The 18,773-nt window shown below is 26.7% G+C and overlaps 1 long non-coding RNA gene across 1 annotated transcript in view; it reads right to left on the reverse strand.

Annotated features, from left to right (window-relative positions):
* Window positions 1-3,938, reverse strand: part of LOC126278628 (uncharacterized) — a 31,684-nt gene extending 27,746 nt beyond the window's left edge. Inside the window, exon 1 of the long non-coding RNA XR_007550736.1 lies at window positions 3,251-3,938. This is a non-coding gene — a long non-coding RNA (uncharacterized LOC126278628). The remainder of the gene's footprint in view (window positions 1-3,250) is intronic.
* Window positions 3,939-18,773: the final 14,835 nt, after the last annotated feature.

An 18,773-nucleotide genomic window follows, 5' to 3' on the forward strand; every position in this document is an offset into this window, starting at 1 on the left:
AGAAAGATATTGATTATCATATATTTTATTTTTAACATTTCTTGGTGGTATACTAGTATTATTTATTTACATTACAAGAATTGCATCAAACGAAATATTTCAGCCTAAATCAATCACTATAATTATTACATTAATAATGTGAGTATTTATCATATTAATATTAATTATTCTAGATATATCTATATTTATAGACTTTTTCAAAAACACCGAAACTATAAATATTGATAATTCAATCAATTATCAAGAAATAACAATATCTTTAGAAAAATTATATAATAGACCAACATTCATTATTACAATAATAATAATAATTTATTTATTTTTAGCACTACTAGCAGTTGTTAAAATCACCAATATTAATCAGGGACCTATTCGTAAAATAAGATAATTACTAATGAATAAACCCTTACGATTAAGACATCCTTTAATTAAAATTATTAATAACTCTTTAATTGACTTACCTGCCCCAACAAATATTTCATTTTGATGAAATTTTGGATCCCTATTAGGGTTATGTTTGGTAATTCAAATCGTAACTGGACTATTTTTAGCTATACATTATACATCAAATATTGAAATAGCATTCAGTAGTGTAGTACACATCTGCCGAGACGTAAATAATGGTTGAATTATCCGAACCTTACACGCAAATGGAGCATCTATATTTTTTATTTGTATTTACTTACATGTAGGATGGGGAATTTACTATGGATCTTATATATATATACATACCTGAATAATTGGTACAGTGATTTTATTTTTAGTTATAGCAACTGCATTTATAGGATATGTCTTACCCTGAGGCCAAATATCTTTTTGAGGTGCAACAGTAATTACTAATTTATTATCAGCAATCCCATACTTAGGAACAGATTTAGTCCAATGAGTATGAGGAGGATTCGCTGTTGATAATGCAACATTAAATCGATTCTTCACATTCCATTTTGTATTACCATTTATTATTGCTGCTATAGCAGCAATTCATTTATTTTGTCTTCACCAAACAGGATCTAATAATCCTCTTGGACTAAATGGAGATATTGAAAAAATTCCATTCCATCCATACTTTACCTTTAAGGATTCTATTACATTTGTAATAATAACATCATTATTAATTATACTATGTTTAATTAATCCTTACCTATTAGGAGATCCAGATAACTTTGTACCTGCCAACCCATTAGTAACACCAGTTCACATTCAACCAGAATGATATTTCCTATTTGCATATGCAATTCTACGATCTATCCCTAATAAGTTAGGAGGTGTTATTGCATTATTTTTATCAATTAGAATCTTAATAATTTAACCATTTTATAATAAAACACCATTCCGAGGCATTCAATTTTACCCTATTAATCAAATTTTATTCTGAATTATAGTAGTTGTTGTATGCTTACTAACGTGAATTGGTAAACGACCTGTTGAAGAACCTTATATTATAACAGGTCAAATCTTAACAATTATTTACTTCACATATTTCTTAATTAATGTCCATGTCGCTAACACATGAGATAAATTAATTAAGGAATAAAGTTAATTAGCTTAGGAAAAGCATATGTTTTGAAAACATAAAATTAGAAGTTTAACTCTTCTATTAACTTTTCTCAAAAAATTTCACTAAACAAATGAGATAAATAAAATCTTTAAACCAACAAAGAAAATAAAAAAATTCAAAGATAAAGGTAAAAAACTTTTTCAAGCTAAGTACATTAATTTATCATAACGGAACCGTGGTAATGTTCCACGAACCCAAATAAAACCAAAAGATATAATAGCAAGCTTAATAAAAAATATAAAAGAATAAAAATCACCGCCCAAAAAAATTAAAGCCAATAACATTCTTATGAAGACAATTCTAGTATATTCAGCTAAAAAAATTAAAGTAAAACCACCCGCACCATACTCAATATTAAATCCTGAAACTAACTCAGATTCCCCTTCAGCAAAATCAAAAGGAGTACGATTAGTTTCAGCTAAGCAAGAAGCAAAACAAGCTAAAGCTAAAGGAAAAGAAATAATAATAAATCAACAATAAAGCTGATAGTTTATAAAATCAAACATATTAAAACTACCAATTAAAATAATTAAAGACAATAAAATTAAAGCTAAACTAACTTCATAAGAAATTGTTTGAGCAACAGAACGAAGAGAACCTAATAATGAATAATTTGAATTAGAAGATCAACCAGCAATTATAACAGTATAAACACCTAATCTAGTACAACATAAAAAAAATAAAAATCCATAAGAAAAAGAACACATATAAGTTAAATAAGGAAAAATTACTGAAACGGCTAAAGAAATCATTAAATTAAAAACAGGGGAAAAATAATAAAGTAGGTAATTAGATATAATAGGAATTGGCTGCTCCTTACAAATTAACTTAATAGCATCTCTAAATGGCTGAGGAATTCCAACAAAACCTACCTTATTTGGACCCTTTCGAATCTGAATATAACCTAAAACCTTACGCTCTAATAAACTTAAAAAGGCAACACTAATTAAAACACAAATAACCAATAAAAGAAAATTCAAAATAAATATAAATAAATCATAAAGTATCAATACTATTTGTAGAAAAAATCTACATAAATGAATTCTAAATTCAACACATTAATCTGTCAAAATAGTAAATAAATTAATATTAAACAATATAACAAAAAATATTTTAACCATATGGTCCTTTCGTACTAATATGGATTAACAATCTTAGGATAGAAACCGACCTGGCTCACGCCGGTCTGAACTCAGATCATGTAAGAATTTAAAGGTCGAACAGACCTAATCATTGGGCTCCTGCACCCAAAATTTTTCTTAATCCAACATCGAGGTCGCAATCTGCTTTGTCGATATGAGCTCTCAAAAACAATTACGCTGTTATCCCTAAGGTAACTTAATCTTATGATCATAAATTATGGATCAAAATAACAAACATAAATAAATGATATAATAATGAAGAGTTTATCTATTCTTCATGTCACCCCAACAAAACATCATCATTAAATATAGAAAGACAAACAAAAAACTATATAAAAGTAAAATGTCAAGCTCTATAGGGTCTTCTCGTCCTAAAGAAGAATTTAAGCCTTTTGACTCAAAAGTTAAATTCAAAAATTTATTAAGAGACAGTTGATTTCTCGTCAAGCCATTCATTCCAGCCACTAATTAAGAGACTAATGATTATGCTACCTTTGCATGGTCAAAATACCGCGGCTCTTTAAAAATACGCTCAGTGAGCAGGCCAGACCTCAAAATATAAACAAGAGGACATGTTTTTGATAAACAGGCGGAAATCAATTTTGCCTAGTTCCTTATAATAAGTTCACAAGGTAAAAATTTCATACAAATAAATATACTAATTCTATCATTATTACAAAAATTTTAAAATTAAATTAATAATCTTAATAAAAAACCTAAAATATTAATAAAATCAAAATAAAAAATAATGAACTAAAACGTAATCTTAAAGATAGCTGGTTTAAAGCTTACTTTTATATTACTATAAATAAATTATAGGTTATTAACTTCAAAGCTTATCCCTTAAAGAATAAATAAGTTAATATTTTTACTTAAAAAATTAAATAAAAACAAATAACTTTAAAAAATTAAATTTTTTCTTAAGAAACTAGATATCTTGGGAAACGATTAACATCTCATTTCTATAAATAATTTAATAATAATTATGATACATTAACTATAAATTATTTATAAATCAACCCAAATCGAGACAAGTAAAATAAATACTAAAATTTTGATAAACCCTGATACAAAAGGTACAATAAATAAAATCTACTTAAAAAAATTTAAAATAATATTTCATAAAACACTTACATTACCAATAAACTATAATTTAAAAAATCAATTCTATAAAATATACTAAGACAAAAATACAATAAAATTATTTATATTAAATAATTAAATAAACAAAAAATAAATATAATAAAATAAATAATCAAGATATCCTGATTTGCACAGAAAAATTTTCAGGGTAAATGAAACACTTTACTAATAAGTTATATCTTGAAACTCTTCCTAGATACACTTTCCAGTACATCTACTATGTTACGACTCATCTCATCTAAATTGAAGCTACTTTAAAATAAAATAGAATAATCAATAATGAGAGCGACGGGCGATGTGTACACATCTCAGAGCCAATATCAGTTAAATTAAATAAATTAAATTACTATCAAATCCACCTTCATTAACAGTATTTCACTATCAAATCCGTTATAAACAAAAATCTATTGTAACCCACCTCCTCTTAACTATAAGCTGCACCTTGACCTGAAATATTTTATAATTATAAATCTTGAGAATTATAACTCTAAAAAGATTCTCTGATAACGGAGATATACAAACAAATAAATTAAGTAGAGTAAATCGAATATTATCAATCATGGGGTAGGTTCCTCAGAATGGAATGAGATACCGCCAAATTCTTTGGGTTTAAAGACCTTAACTAATAGTACTCTGGTAAATATAATTAACATTTAAAATAATAGGGTATCTAATCCTAGTTTATTATTTAAATTTCACAGATTCATAAAAAGGGCCACAAATAAATTTTAACATTTCACCTTACAAATTTATATTTCAACCCTAATAATATAAACAACTGTTTTAACCAATAATATTCACTTGTATCAATCGTATAACCGCGGCTGCTGGCACGAATTATGCCGATACTAAATCAATTGCTAAATCCAAAATCACTTGATAATTAAATCAAATTACTGGAAAAAGAACATTTAGTCTAACAAAACTTACATATAATACAAAGAAAAAGTGAATAAACAAGCAAGAATAAAACTTTTAAAAATAAAAAATAAGAAAATTTTAAATCTATTAATTCAGGAAAAAATAAAAGATTCAAATATTTAAAGAAAAAAAAAAGAAAAAAACCACAAACATTAAAAAAAAAAAAGAAACGCCCCTATGTATGACCACAACAACTTCTCTATTATATATAATTAAAGATTAATATGGAACATGTATAGCAATAAATGTATTATATTCTTTCCTATTTAATCTTTCTTTTCACTAATAAATAAAGAAAGATTAAATAATATAATAAATATATTTTATACAATTATGTAATTTAATATAATATGTTATTAATATGAATTCTTTTTTTTATATTAAGTTAACTTTCATAGCTTGTTTTGCTTCTTGCTTAGCTGAAACTAATCGTACTCCTTTTGATTTTGCTGAAGGGGAATCTGAGTTAGTTTCAGGATTTAATATTGAGTATGGTGCGGGTGGTTTTACTTTAATTTTTTAGCTGAATATACTAGAATTGTCTTCATAAGAATGTTATTGGCTTTAATTTTTTTGGGCGGTGATTTTTATTCTTTTATATTTTTTATTTAGCTTGCTATTATATCTTTTGGTTTTATTTGGGTTCGTGGAACATTACCACGGTTCCGTTATGATAAATTAATGTACTTAGCTTGAAAAAGTTTTTTACCTTTATTTTTGAATTTTTTTATTTTCTTTGTTGGTTTAAAGATTTTATTTATCTCATTTGTTTAGTGAAATTTTTTGAGAAAAGTTAATAGAAGAGTTAAACTTCTAATTTTATGTTTTCAAAACATATGCTTTTCCTAAGCTAATTAACTTTATTCCTTAATTAATTTATCTCATGCGTTTGCGACATGGACATTAATTAAGAAATATGTGAAGTAAATAATTGTTAAGATTTGACCTGTTATAATATAAGGTTCTTCAACAGGTCGTTTACCAATTCACGTTAGTAAGCATACAACAACTACTATAATTCAGAATAAAATTTGATTAATAGGGTAAAATTGAATGCCTCAGAATGGTGTTTTATTATAAAATGGTAAAATTATTAAGATTCTAATTGATAAAAATAATGCAATAACACCTCCTAACTTATTAGGGATAGATCGTAGAATTGCATATGCAAATAGGAAATATCATTCTGGTTGAATGTGAACTGGTGTTACTAATGGGTTGGCAGGTACAAAGTTATCTGGATCTCCTAATAGGTAAGGATTAATGAAACATAGTATAATTAATAATGATGTTATTATTACAAATGTAATAGAATCCTTAAAGGTAAAGTATGGATGGAATGGAATTTTTTCAATATCTCCATTTAGTCCAAGAGGATTATTAGATCCTGTTTGGTGAAGAAAAAATAAATGAATTGCTGCTATAGCAGCAATAATAAATAGTAATACAAAATGGAATGTGAAGAATCGATTTAATGTTGCATTATCAACAGCGAATCCTCCTCATACTCATTGGACTAAATCTGTTCCTAAGTATGGGATTGCTGATAATACATTAGTAATTACTGTTGCACCTCAAAAAGATATTTGGCCTCAGGGTAAGACATGTCCTATAAATGCAGTTGCTATAACTAAAAATAAAATCACTGTACCAATTGTTCAGGTATGTATATATATATAAGATCCATAGTAAATTCCCCGTCCTACATGTAAGTAAATACAAATAAAGAATATAGACGCTCCATTTGCGTGTAAGGTTCGGATAATTCAACCATTATTTACGTCTCGGCAGATGTGTACTACACTACTGAATGCTATTTCAATATTTGATGTATAATGTATAGCTAAAAATAGTCCAGTTACGATTTGAATTACCAAACATAACCCTAATAGGGATCCAAAATTTCATCAAAATGAAATATTTGTTGGGGCAGGTAAGTCAATTAAAGAGTTATTAATAATTTTAATTAAAGGATGTCTTAATCGTAAGGGTTTATTCATTAGTAATTATCTTATTTTACGAATAGGTCCCTGATTAATATTGGTGATTTTAACAACTGCTAGTAGTGCTAAAAATAAATAAATTATTATTATTATTGTAATAATGAATGTTGGTCTATTATATAATTTTTCTAAAGATATTGTTATTTCTTGATAATTGATTGAATTATCAATATTTATAGTTTCGGTGTTTTTGAAAAAGTCTATAAATATAGATATATCTAGAATAATTAATATTAATATGATAAATACTCACATTATTAATGTAATAATTATAGTGATTGATTTAGGCTGAAATATTTTGTTTGATGCAATTCTTGTAATGTAAATAAATAATACTAGTATACCACCAAGAAATGTTAAAAATAAAATATATGATAATCAATATCTTTCTATTATTGTTCCTGTTATTAATCCAACTAGGAAGGTTTGAAGGATAATAAAAAGCATTATTGATATTGGGTGTCTTAATTTAATAAAATTAATATTTATTACATTTGATAATGATATAATTATTATTTTGATCATTTCAGGGGTTAGTTTATTTAAAATACCGGTTTTGGGGACCGATGATGGAAGCTTTTCCACCTCTGAAGTTTTAAAAGTGGGGGCTGGACTTATTTCCGGTTTACAAGACCGGCGTTTTTTTTAAACTATTAAAACTAATGTTTATATTCTCTATTTTTACTTCTTTATTGATTTATTTTGCTGGTGTTTATGTTTTTTCTTCTAAATGTAAACATTTATTAATGGTTCTTTTGAGATTAGAATATATTGTTCTTTCTTTATTTATGTTAGTTATTGTTTTTCTTATTGAGTTTGATTATGATTATTTTTTTCCTGTTATTTTTTTAGTTTTTTCTGTTTGTGAGGGTGCTTTAGGTCTTTCTATTTTAGTTTCAATAATTCGTTCTCATGGTAATGATTTTTTTAATTCTTTTGGTTTATCTTTATGTTAAAGTATTTATTTATAACTATTTTTTTGATCCCTCTTTGTTTATTAAATAGTTGTTGATGGTTGGTTCATTCTTTAATGTTTCTGTCGGGTTTTGTTTTTATAATTTGTGTTTATTCATATGCTGATTTGAATATAATTAGATATTATTTTGGTATTGATTATTTTTCTTTTAGTTTAATTTTACTTAGTTTTTGGATTTGTTCTTTAAAAATCACTGCTAGAGGTTCAGTTTATTTAAGTTCATATCATTCTAATTTTTTTGTTTTTATGGTTTTGATTTTAATAATTATGCTTTATTGTTCATTTGCTAGATTAAGTCTTCTTTCTTTTTATATTTTTTTTGAGGCTAGATTAGTTCCTACTTTACTTTTAATTTTGGGTTGGGGTTATCAACCTGAGCGTTTGCAGGCTGGTGTTTATTTAATTTTTTATACTTTGGTTGCTAGATTACCTTTATTATTAGTTTTATTTAAGGTTTATGATTTTTCTAATACTTTATATTTTCCTTTATTGGTTGATTTTGGTTCTTATTATTTTATGTTTTATGTATTTATAATTTTGGCTTTTTTAGTTAAGATACCTATGTTTTTGGTTCATTTATGACTTCCTAAAGCTCATGTAGAGGCCCCTATTTCAGGTAGAATAATTCTTGCTGGTGTTTTATTAAAGTTAGGTGGTTATGGTATTTTTCGTGTTATAAAGGTTATTTCTTATTTGGGTTTAAAGTTTAATTATTTTTGATTGTCTTTATGTTTATCTGGGGGTGTTATTGTAAGATTTATTTGTTTTCGTCAGGTTGATTTAAGGTCTTTAATTGCATATTCTTCTGTTGCTCATATAAGAATGGTTATTGGTGGATTGATGACTATGAATTGATGAGGTTGTGTAGGTTCTCTTTCTCTAATGGTTGGTCATGGTTTATGTTCTTCTGGTTTATTTTGTTTATCTAATATTATTTATGAACGTTTAGGTAGACGAAGATTATTAATTAACAAGGGTATAATTAATTTGATGCCAAGAATGGCTTTATGATGATTTCTTTTAAGATCATCAAATATGGCTGCTCCTCCTTCTTTAAATTTGGTAGGTGAAATTAGATTATTAAATAGAATTATATCTTGATCTTCTTTTAAATTCTTTGCTTTGATTTTTTTATCTTTTTTTAGAGCTGTTTATACTTTGTATATATATTCTTATTCTCAGCATGGGAATTATTATTCTGGTGTTTATACTTGTTCTCTTGGTTATTTTCGTGAATATCATCTTTTACTTTTACATTGATTGCCTTTAAATATTCTCTGTTTAAAGGGTGAATATTTCTTTGTTTAGTTTGCTTAAGTATTTTAATTAAAAATATTGTTTTGTGGAATCAATGATATGAAGTTTTTCATCTTAGGCCGTGAATTTATTTTCTATTTGTTCTTTGAGTTTTTTTTCTTTGTTTATTTCGAGAACTATAATTTTTATTTTAGGTATTTATTATTTAATAATTGATTATAGAGTTTTTGTTGAGTGAGAGCTTTTCCATTTAAATGGTTCTATAGTTGTTATAACTTTAATTTTGGATTGAATATCTCTTATTTTTATATCTTTTGTTATTTATATTTCTTCTTTGGTTATTTATTATAGAGAGGATTATAAATCAGATGAAAAGAATATAAATCGTTTTATTATTATTGTTTTAATATTTATTCTTTCTATAGGTTTTTTAATTATTAGTCCTACTTTAATTAGAATTTTATTAGGTTGAGATGGTTTAGGTTTAGTTTCTTATTGTTTAGTTATTTATTATCAAAATGTAAAATCTTATAGCGCTGGTATATTAACTGCACTTTCTAATCGTATTGGTGATGTTGCTATTTTACTTTCTATTGCATGAATGTTAAATTTTGGTGGTTGAAATTATATTTATTATTATGATTTTATTTCTAATTCTTTTGAAATAAAGCTCATTACTATATTAATTGTTTTAGCAGCTATAACTAAGAGAGCTCAGATTCCTTTCTCTTCATGACTTCCTGCTGCTATAGCAGCTCCTACTCCTGTTTCTGCTTTAGTTCATTCTTCTACTCTTGTTACTGCTGGTGTTTATTTATTAATTCGTTTTAGACCAATATTGGATACTTATAATTGTGGTTGATTTTTACTTTTAATTGGTTGTATAACTATATTTATGGCTGGATTGGGCGCTAATTTTGAGTTTGATTTAAAGAAGATTATTGCTCTTTCTACTTTAAGACAACTTGGTTTAATAATAAGAATTTTGGCTATAGGTTATCCAAAGCTTGCATTTTTTCATTTATTGGCTCATGCTTTATTTAAGGCATTATTATTTATATGTGCAGGTTCAATAATTCATAATTTGAAGGAATTTCAGGATACTCGTTTTATAGGATCAATTGTTAATTTCATACCTTTAACTTCAGTTTGTTTTAATGTTTCTAGTTTATCTTTGTGTGGAATACCTTTTTTAGCGGGATTTTATTCAAAGGATTTAATTCTTGAGATGGTTTGTTTAAGATGAATTAATTGTTTAATTTTTTTTCTTTATTTTTTTTCTACTGGTTTAACTGCTTCTTATTCTTTTCGTTTGTTTTATTATTCAATATCTGGTGATAATAATTTTTATTCTAGATTTTCTTTTGATGATAAGGGTTATTATATTTCATTTGGAATAATTGGTCTATTGTTTGTTGCTGTTTTTGGTGGTAGTCTTTTATCTTGATTAATTTTTCCTATTCCTCATGTGATTGCTTTACCTTATTATTTAAAGTTTTTAACTATTACAGTTGTTATTTTAGGTGCTTATTTAGGTTATCTTATTTCTAATTTTGATTTTTCTCATAATTTATTTTCTTTAAGTATACTTTCTTTTGTTAGATTTGCTGGTTCTATATGATTTATACCTTTTCTTTCAACTAAGTTTATTAGATATATTCCTTTAAAAATAGGTTATTATTCATCTAAGTCATTTGATTATGGTTGAGGTGAATTACTTGGTGGTCAAGGTTTATATAGATTATTTATTTATTTAATTGGTTATATTCAAGGTTGATATGATTCTAATTTCAAGATTTATCTTTTAACTTTTATTTTTTGAATATTTATTTTGGTAATATTGTTTTTCGTTTACTTAAATAGCTTATAATTAGAGCGTGACACTGAAGATGTTAAGGAAGTATTTTTACTTTTAAGTATTTATAAATATAGATATATTATTTTTACAGTGAAAATGTAATGTTTTATTTAAACTATATAAATTCTAGAAATGTTAACGGAGTTTAACCGCTAATATAAAAAGTTAGCAGCTTTCATATTGGCTTTACATTTCCTTAATTGGAACTATTATAGTTCAATTATATTATTAACAGTAATATGCCTCTTTTTGGCTTCAATTAATAAGAATAAGGGTAGTACATACCAATCTTCCAGGTCGAAACTGACTGCAATATTTCGCTCCTTATTCTATTTAAGGTTGATTGATAATATCAATACTTTTTGAATGCAACCCAAATGTTATATTTAACTACAACCCTTTATTCTGCTCATTGTAATGCTCCTTGGTTTCATTCATGGTATAGTCCTCCTAATAGAACTAGAATAAAAAATATTGTTGATACTGTTCAGATTATAATGTCTGAAGTTTTAAAAATAATTACAATTGGTAGAATTAGTGCAATTTCTACATCAAAAATTAAAAAGATTACTGCGATTAGGAAGAATCGTATTGAGAATGGTATTCGTGCTGATCTTTTTGGATCAAACCCACATTCAAATGGTGATCTTTTTTCTCGATCATTAATTAATTTTTTTGATAGTGTTGTTGCCAGGATTATAACAATTATTGGAATAATAAATCTAATGAAAACTCTTGTTGAATGAATTAGAATTGTTTTTCTTGATTTATATCAAGCTTTCTGATTGGAAGTCAAATGTACTATTTATACTAGAAAAACAATTATCTACCTCATCAATAAATAGAGATATATAAGAATAATCATACTACGTCTATGAAGTGTCAGTATCATGCTGCTGCTTCAAATCCAAAGTGATGTCTTGGTGAAAATTGATTTATTGAGTGTCGAAGTAGACATGTTGATAAAAAGATTGTTCCAATAATTACGTGTAAACCATGGAATCCTGTTGCAACAAAGAATGTTGATCCATAAACTGCATCTGCAATGGTAAAAGGTGCTTCTCAATATTCATATGCTTGAAGTATTGTAAAGTATAGTCCTAATAACACTGTGAAGAATAATCCTTGTAGTGCTTGAGTATGATTAGATTCCATTAAACTATGATGTGCTCATGTTACTGTTACTCCTGATGCTAAAAGAATAGCTGTATTAAGTAATGGAATTTGTATAGGGTTAAAGGGTTGAATTCCATGGGAGGTCATAGTATTCCTAGTTCAATTGTTGGTGCTAATCTTCTTCTAAAGAATGCTCAAAAAAAAGAAACGAAAAATAATACCTCTGATGCAATAAATAAAATTATTCCTCATCGTAATCCAATTGATACAAATCCTGTATGTAATCCTTGATATGTTCCTTCTCGTACTACATCTCGTCATCATTGAATTATAGTTAGTAGGGTAATTCCAAATCCAATTATGAATAAGTTAATATTAAATAGGTGGAATCATTTTGCTAGTCCTGATACTAGGACTATTGCTCCAATTGCTCCTGTTAATGGTCAAGGTCTATAGTCTACTAAGTGGAATGGGTGGTTTGAGTGAGTTGTTAACATAGGTTTAATATACTTCTCTAGAATATAGAGTTCTTAGAATTGAGAAAACATAGGCTTGAATTATTGCTACTGCTGATTCTAGAATTAATAGAAGTATTTGTCCAATAATTAGTAATGAGATTAAGTTTATTGCTATAGATGGTACTGTGTTTCCTAATAAGGTTAATAATAAGTGTCCTGCAATTATATTTGCTGCCAACCGTACTGCTAATGTACCTGGTCGAATAACATTACTAATTGTTTCAATTAGTACTATAAATGATATTAATGCAGGCGGTGTACCTTGTGGTACAAGGTGTGTAAATATATGATTAGTATGGTTAATTCATCCAAATAATATAAATCTTAGCCATATAGGTAGGGCAATTGCAAATGTTAATGCTAAATGTCTTGTTCTAGTAAAAATATAAGGTAATAATCCTATGAAATTGTTAAATAATATTATAATAAAAATTGAGATGAAAATGAATGTTGTTCCATTAAATGATTTTGGTCCAAGAAGTGTTTTAAATTCATTATGTAAGGTTAAATTTAGTTTATTTCAGATAATGTTAATTCGTGATGGTGTAAGTCAAAATAGTGATGGGATTAATAATAGTCCTAGAAATGTTCTAGTTCAATTTAATGATAAATTAAAGATGTTAGTTGATGGGTCAAATGTTGAGAATAGATTTGTTATCATTTTCAATTTAAGTTTTTTATTTCAATTGTTCCTTTTTCTGCTCTTTTAATAAGGTTAGGTTTAAATGAGAAGAAGTTTATTTGATTAAACAAGATTAATGTAGCTGAAAATATAATGAATAGTGAGAATCATATAAGAGGGGATATTTGAGGGATTTGGATATAATTTCCCCATCAGAAGTAGTCGTTAATTTACTATTATTTGGTTTAAGAGACCATTACTTACTTTCAGTCATCTGATGAATTTCAAGGTGTACTAATTTTTTTTCGTTACTTTAGATTGACACTCTAATGTTATTTATTTTAACTAACTCCTTAAATTATCTTAGATAATCACTTAATAAATAAATTTACTGAAGTTCTTTCAATTACAATTGGTATAAATCTGTGGTTTGCTCCACAGATTTCTGAGCATTGTCCAAAGAATAATCCAGGTCGATTTATTGTGAATGTTCCTTGATTTAACCGACCTGGCGTTGCATCAATTTTAACCCCTAATGCAGGAACTGCTCATGAGTGTAGAACATCTGATGCTCTTGTTAATACTCGTACTTCTGTATTTATTGGTAGGATTGTTCGGTTATCTACATCTAGTAGTCGGAATCCATCATTTTCTTGGTCTTGTTCTGGTGTTATATAAGTGTCAAATTCTACGTCTATGAAGTCTGAATATTCATATCTTCAATATCATTGTCGTCCAATGGTTTTAATTGTAATTATTGCATCTACTGAATCATCAAGTAAATATAATAGTCGTAATGATGGAAGGGCAATAAAAATTAATGTAATTGCTGGTAAAGCTGTTCAGATTGTTTCAATTAAATGTCCATGAAGTATATTACGGTTAGTATAGGCAATAAATAATATATAACTTAGGGCATAACCTACATTTACTGTAATTAATAATAATACGACCATAGTATGATCATGAAAGAATGATAATTGCTCCATTAATGGTGAAGCTCCATCTTGAAGAGATAAATTTGATCATGTTGCCATTAATAAATATTTTCTAATAAAAGGTCAAACCTTTATTTGTAGAGCTTAAATCTACTGCACTAATCTGCCATATTAGAATCTAGAGATTAATGGTAATTCTGAGTAACTATGTTCTGCAGGAGGGTTATTTTGTAGTCATTCTGTTGATCTTCTTATGTTAGCTCTAAATATAATTGCTCGGTTTGTAATCATTCTTTCTCATATAATTACAATGAATATAATGATTCCTACAATAGAAATTGTAGACCCAATTCTTGATACTACGTTTCATGATGTATATGCGTCTGGGTAGTCAGAGTATCGTCGAGGTATTCCTGCTAATCCTAGGAAGTGTTGAGGAAAGAATGTTAAATTTACTCCAATGAATATAATTGTAAATTGGATTTTTAATCATGTATTATTTATAGTTAATCCTGTAAATAGTGGATATCATTGAATGACACCTCCTATAATTGCAAATACTGCTCCTATAGATAATACATAATGAAAGTGGGCTACTACATAATATGTATCATGTAATACAATATCAAGTGATGAATTTGCTAATACTAATCCTGTTAATCCACCAATTGTAAATAGGAAAATAAATCCTAGAGCTCATAATAATGGTGGATTGAACTTGAATTTAGTTCCATATAATGTAGCTAATAATCTAAATACCTTAATTCCTGTAGGTACAGCAATAATTATTGTTGCTGATGTAAAATATGCTCGTGTGTCAACATCCATTCCTACTGTAAATATATGATGTGCTCATACAATAAATCCTATTAGTCCAATTGATAGTATAGCATAAATTATACCTAATGTTCCAAATGATTCAATTTTTCCTCTTTCTTGACATACAATATGTGAAATAATTCCGAACCCCGGTAGAATTAAAATATAAACTTCTGGGTGTCCAAAGAATCAAAATGGATGTTGATATAGAATTGGGTCACCCCCTCCTGCAGGGTCAAAGAATGATGTATTTGAATTTCGATCTGTTAATAATATAGTAATAGCTCCTGCTGAAACTGGAAGTGAAAGAAGGAGAAGTAATGCTGTAATAGCTACAGATCATACAAATAAAGGTGTTTGATCTAAAGTTATACTTTCTGATCGTATATTAATTGCTGTTGTAATGAAATTCACTGCACCAAGAATAGATGATACACCTGCTAAGTGCAGTGAAAAAATAGCTAGATCTACAGATGCACCCCCGTGTGCAATAGCTCCTGCTAGAGGAGGGTAAACTGTTCATCCTGTACCAGCACCATTATCTACTATAGAAGATGTAAGAAGAAGGGTTAGTGAAGGTGGTAGTAATCAAAAACTTATATTATTTATTCGTGGAAATGCTATATCTGGTGCACCAATTATTAGTGGAACAAGTCAATTACCAAATCCACCAATTATAATAGGTATTACTATAAAGAAAATTATTACGAATGCGTGAGCTGTAATAATAACATTATAAATCTGGTCATCCCCAATTAGAGATCCGGGTTGGCCAAGTTCAGCACGAATAAGTATTCTTATTGATGTTCCTACTATTCCTGCTCATGCTCCAAATATGAAGTATAAAGTACCAATGTCCTTATGGTTTGTTGAGAATAATCATTTTTGCGGTAAGATGGCTGAATTTTAGGTGGTAGACTGTAAATCTACTTATGAGATGTTTTCTCTCTTATCATATTTAGGTCTTATATTCAATTATGATTCTAGACTGCAATTCTAGAGGTGTAAAATTTTACTAAGGCCTAAAAGATTATTCTTTTAATTATAACTTTGAAGGTTATTAGTTTGATTAACTTAAGTCCTTAGTATAATGAAATTAAGGTTGATGTTGAAATCAATCCTATTGTTGAAATTATTACTGTTATAGGAAGAATGATTCTTGATTTTTGGGACTTTATCTTTATAGATCACGAATTTTCTGTGTATGATATAATTAGAGCTGAGAATCTAATACGTATATAGTAGTAGAGTGTAATTGTAGTTAATACAACTATAATAGTTATAATGGTTGTTATATTGTTTTCTATTAATGATTGTATTACAATTCATTTTGGTAAGAATCCAAGGAATGGTGGTAGTCCACCTAAAGATAAGAATATTATAAATTTAATTTCGGTTTTTATATTTCTGGCTGAATAAATTTGATTTATGAAAAATAAATTTATTTGCTTAAATAATAAAACTATAATTAATCTTAATAGTGAGTAAATAATGAAGTATAGTTCTCAGATGTTTTCTCTGACTGTTAATGAACTAATTATTCAACCTAGATGTCTGATTGATGAATATGCTAAAAGTTGTCGTAAGGATGTTTGATTTAAACCTCCTATTGCCCCAATAATAATTCTTAAGATAATAATTGTTCAAATAAAAGTTCTTAATTGAATACAATAAGATAAGACCATTATTGGGGCGATTTTTTGTCATGTTATTAATGTTAAACAATTATTTCATCTTGATGCTCCTATAACTTCTGGAAATCAGAAATGGAAAGGTGCAGCTCCAATCTTTAATAATAGTCTAGATCTAATTATTATTGACGGGATAAATTCTGTTTCCCATCCCATGGGATATTTTATTTGAATCAGCAAAATTGAAAATAATAATATTGTCGATGCTATTGCTTGGACAATAAAATATTTAATTGATGATTCATTTATTATTATATTTTTATTTCTTGTTAGGAGCGGAATAAATGAAAGTAAGTTGATCTCAAGTCCTATTCAAACCCCAAATCAGGAATTTGATGAAATGGACAGGATCGTTCCTATCATTAATGTTGATAGGAAGAGAAGTTTTGTAGAGTTGTTGGTCATTAAAAAGGAGAGGATTGATACCTCTATAAATGGGGTATGAACCCATTAGCTTGTTTAGCTTACCTTTTTACATTAAGGTGTATGATGCACGTTAGTTTTTGATACTAAAGGAGGTAGTTTAATTCTATCTTATGTAATTTTAATGAAGGTAATTTTATTTACTTTATTTACCCTATCAAGGTAACCCTTTAATCAGGCACTTCATTTATTTAATATATAAATCGAAAGTTTTTTTTTGAAATTCTTTTATGTATTATTTTGTTTAATTAGGATTAATTTATCCTGCTCATTTTATTTTTTTAATATATATATATATATAATAAATAATTTATATTAATATATTACATTTAATTGAAATTAAAGTATTATAAGTTCATCTTACCATTATCAATTGATTATTTTAATGCAATTATTTACCTAGGATTATAGCTACTTATGTTTTTAGCTTAAAATAGGTTATTATAATATAATATATATAATAATATGTAATTTAATATTTAATATTATTATAATTGGATATAATAAATAAAATTATTAATTTAAATATAAAATATTATAATTAATATAAATAATTATATTAATTATAATATAATTATGTAAATTATCTATAATTAGATTATTTAACTAATATATATGAAAGTTAACTTAATATAAAAAAAAGAATTCATATTAATAACATATTATATTAAATTACATAATTGTATAAAATATATTTATTATATTATTTAATCTTTCTTTATTTATTAGTGAAAAGAAAGATTAAATAAGAAAGAATATAATACATTTATTGCTATACATGTTCCATATTAATCTTTAATTATATATAATAGAGAAGTTGTTGTGGTCATACATAGGGGCGTTTCTTTTTTTTTGTTAATGTTTGTGGTTTTTTTCTTTTTTTTCTTTAAATATTTGAATCTTTTATTTTTTCCTGAATTAATAGATTTAAAATTTTCTTAATTTTTTATTTTTAAAAGTTTTATTCTTGCTTGTTTATTCACTTTTTCTTTGTATTATATGTAAGTTTTGTTAGACTAAATGTTCTTTTTGCAGTAATTTGATTTAATTATCAAGTGATTTTGGATTTAGCAATTGATTTAGTATCGGCATAATTCGTGCCAGCAGCCGCGGTTATACGATTGATACAAGTGAATATTATTGGTTAAAACAGTTGTTTATATTATTAGGGTTGAAATATAAATTTGTAAGGTGAAATGTTAAAATTTACTTGTGGCCCTTTTTATGAATCTGTGAAATTTAAATAATAAACTAGGATTAGATACCCTATTATTTTAAATGTTAATTATATTTACCAGGGTACTATTAGTTAAGGTCTTTAAACCCAAAGAATTTGGCGGTATCTCATTCCATTCAGAGGAACCTACCCCATGATTGATAATACACGATTTACTCTACTTAATTTATTTGTTTGTATATCTCCGTTATCAGAGAATCTTTTTAGAGTTATAATTCTCAAGATTTATAATTATAAAATATTTCAGGTCAAGGTGCAGCTTATAGTTAAGAGGAGGTGGGTTACAATAGATTTTTGTTTATAACGGATTTGATAGTGAAATACTGTTAATGAAGGTGGATTTGATAGTAATTTAATTTATTTAATTTAACTGATATTGGCTCTGAGATGTGTACACATCGCCCGTCGCTCTCATTATTGATTATTCTATTTTATTTTAAAGTAGCTTCAATTTAGATGAGATAAGTCGTAACATAGTAGATGTACTGGAAAGTGTATCTAGGAAGAGTTTCAAGATATAACTTATTAGTAAAGTGTTTCATTTACACTGA

This window comes from Schistocerca gregaria, chromosome 6 (assembly GCF_023897955.1).
Source record: "Schistocerca gregaria isolate iqSchGreg1 chromosome 6, iqSchGreg1.2, whole genome shotgun sequence".
NCBI classification, from domain to species: Eukaryota; Metazoa; Arthropoda; class Insecta; order Orthoptera; family Acrididae; genus Schistocerca; species Schistocerca gregaria.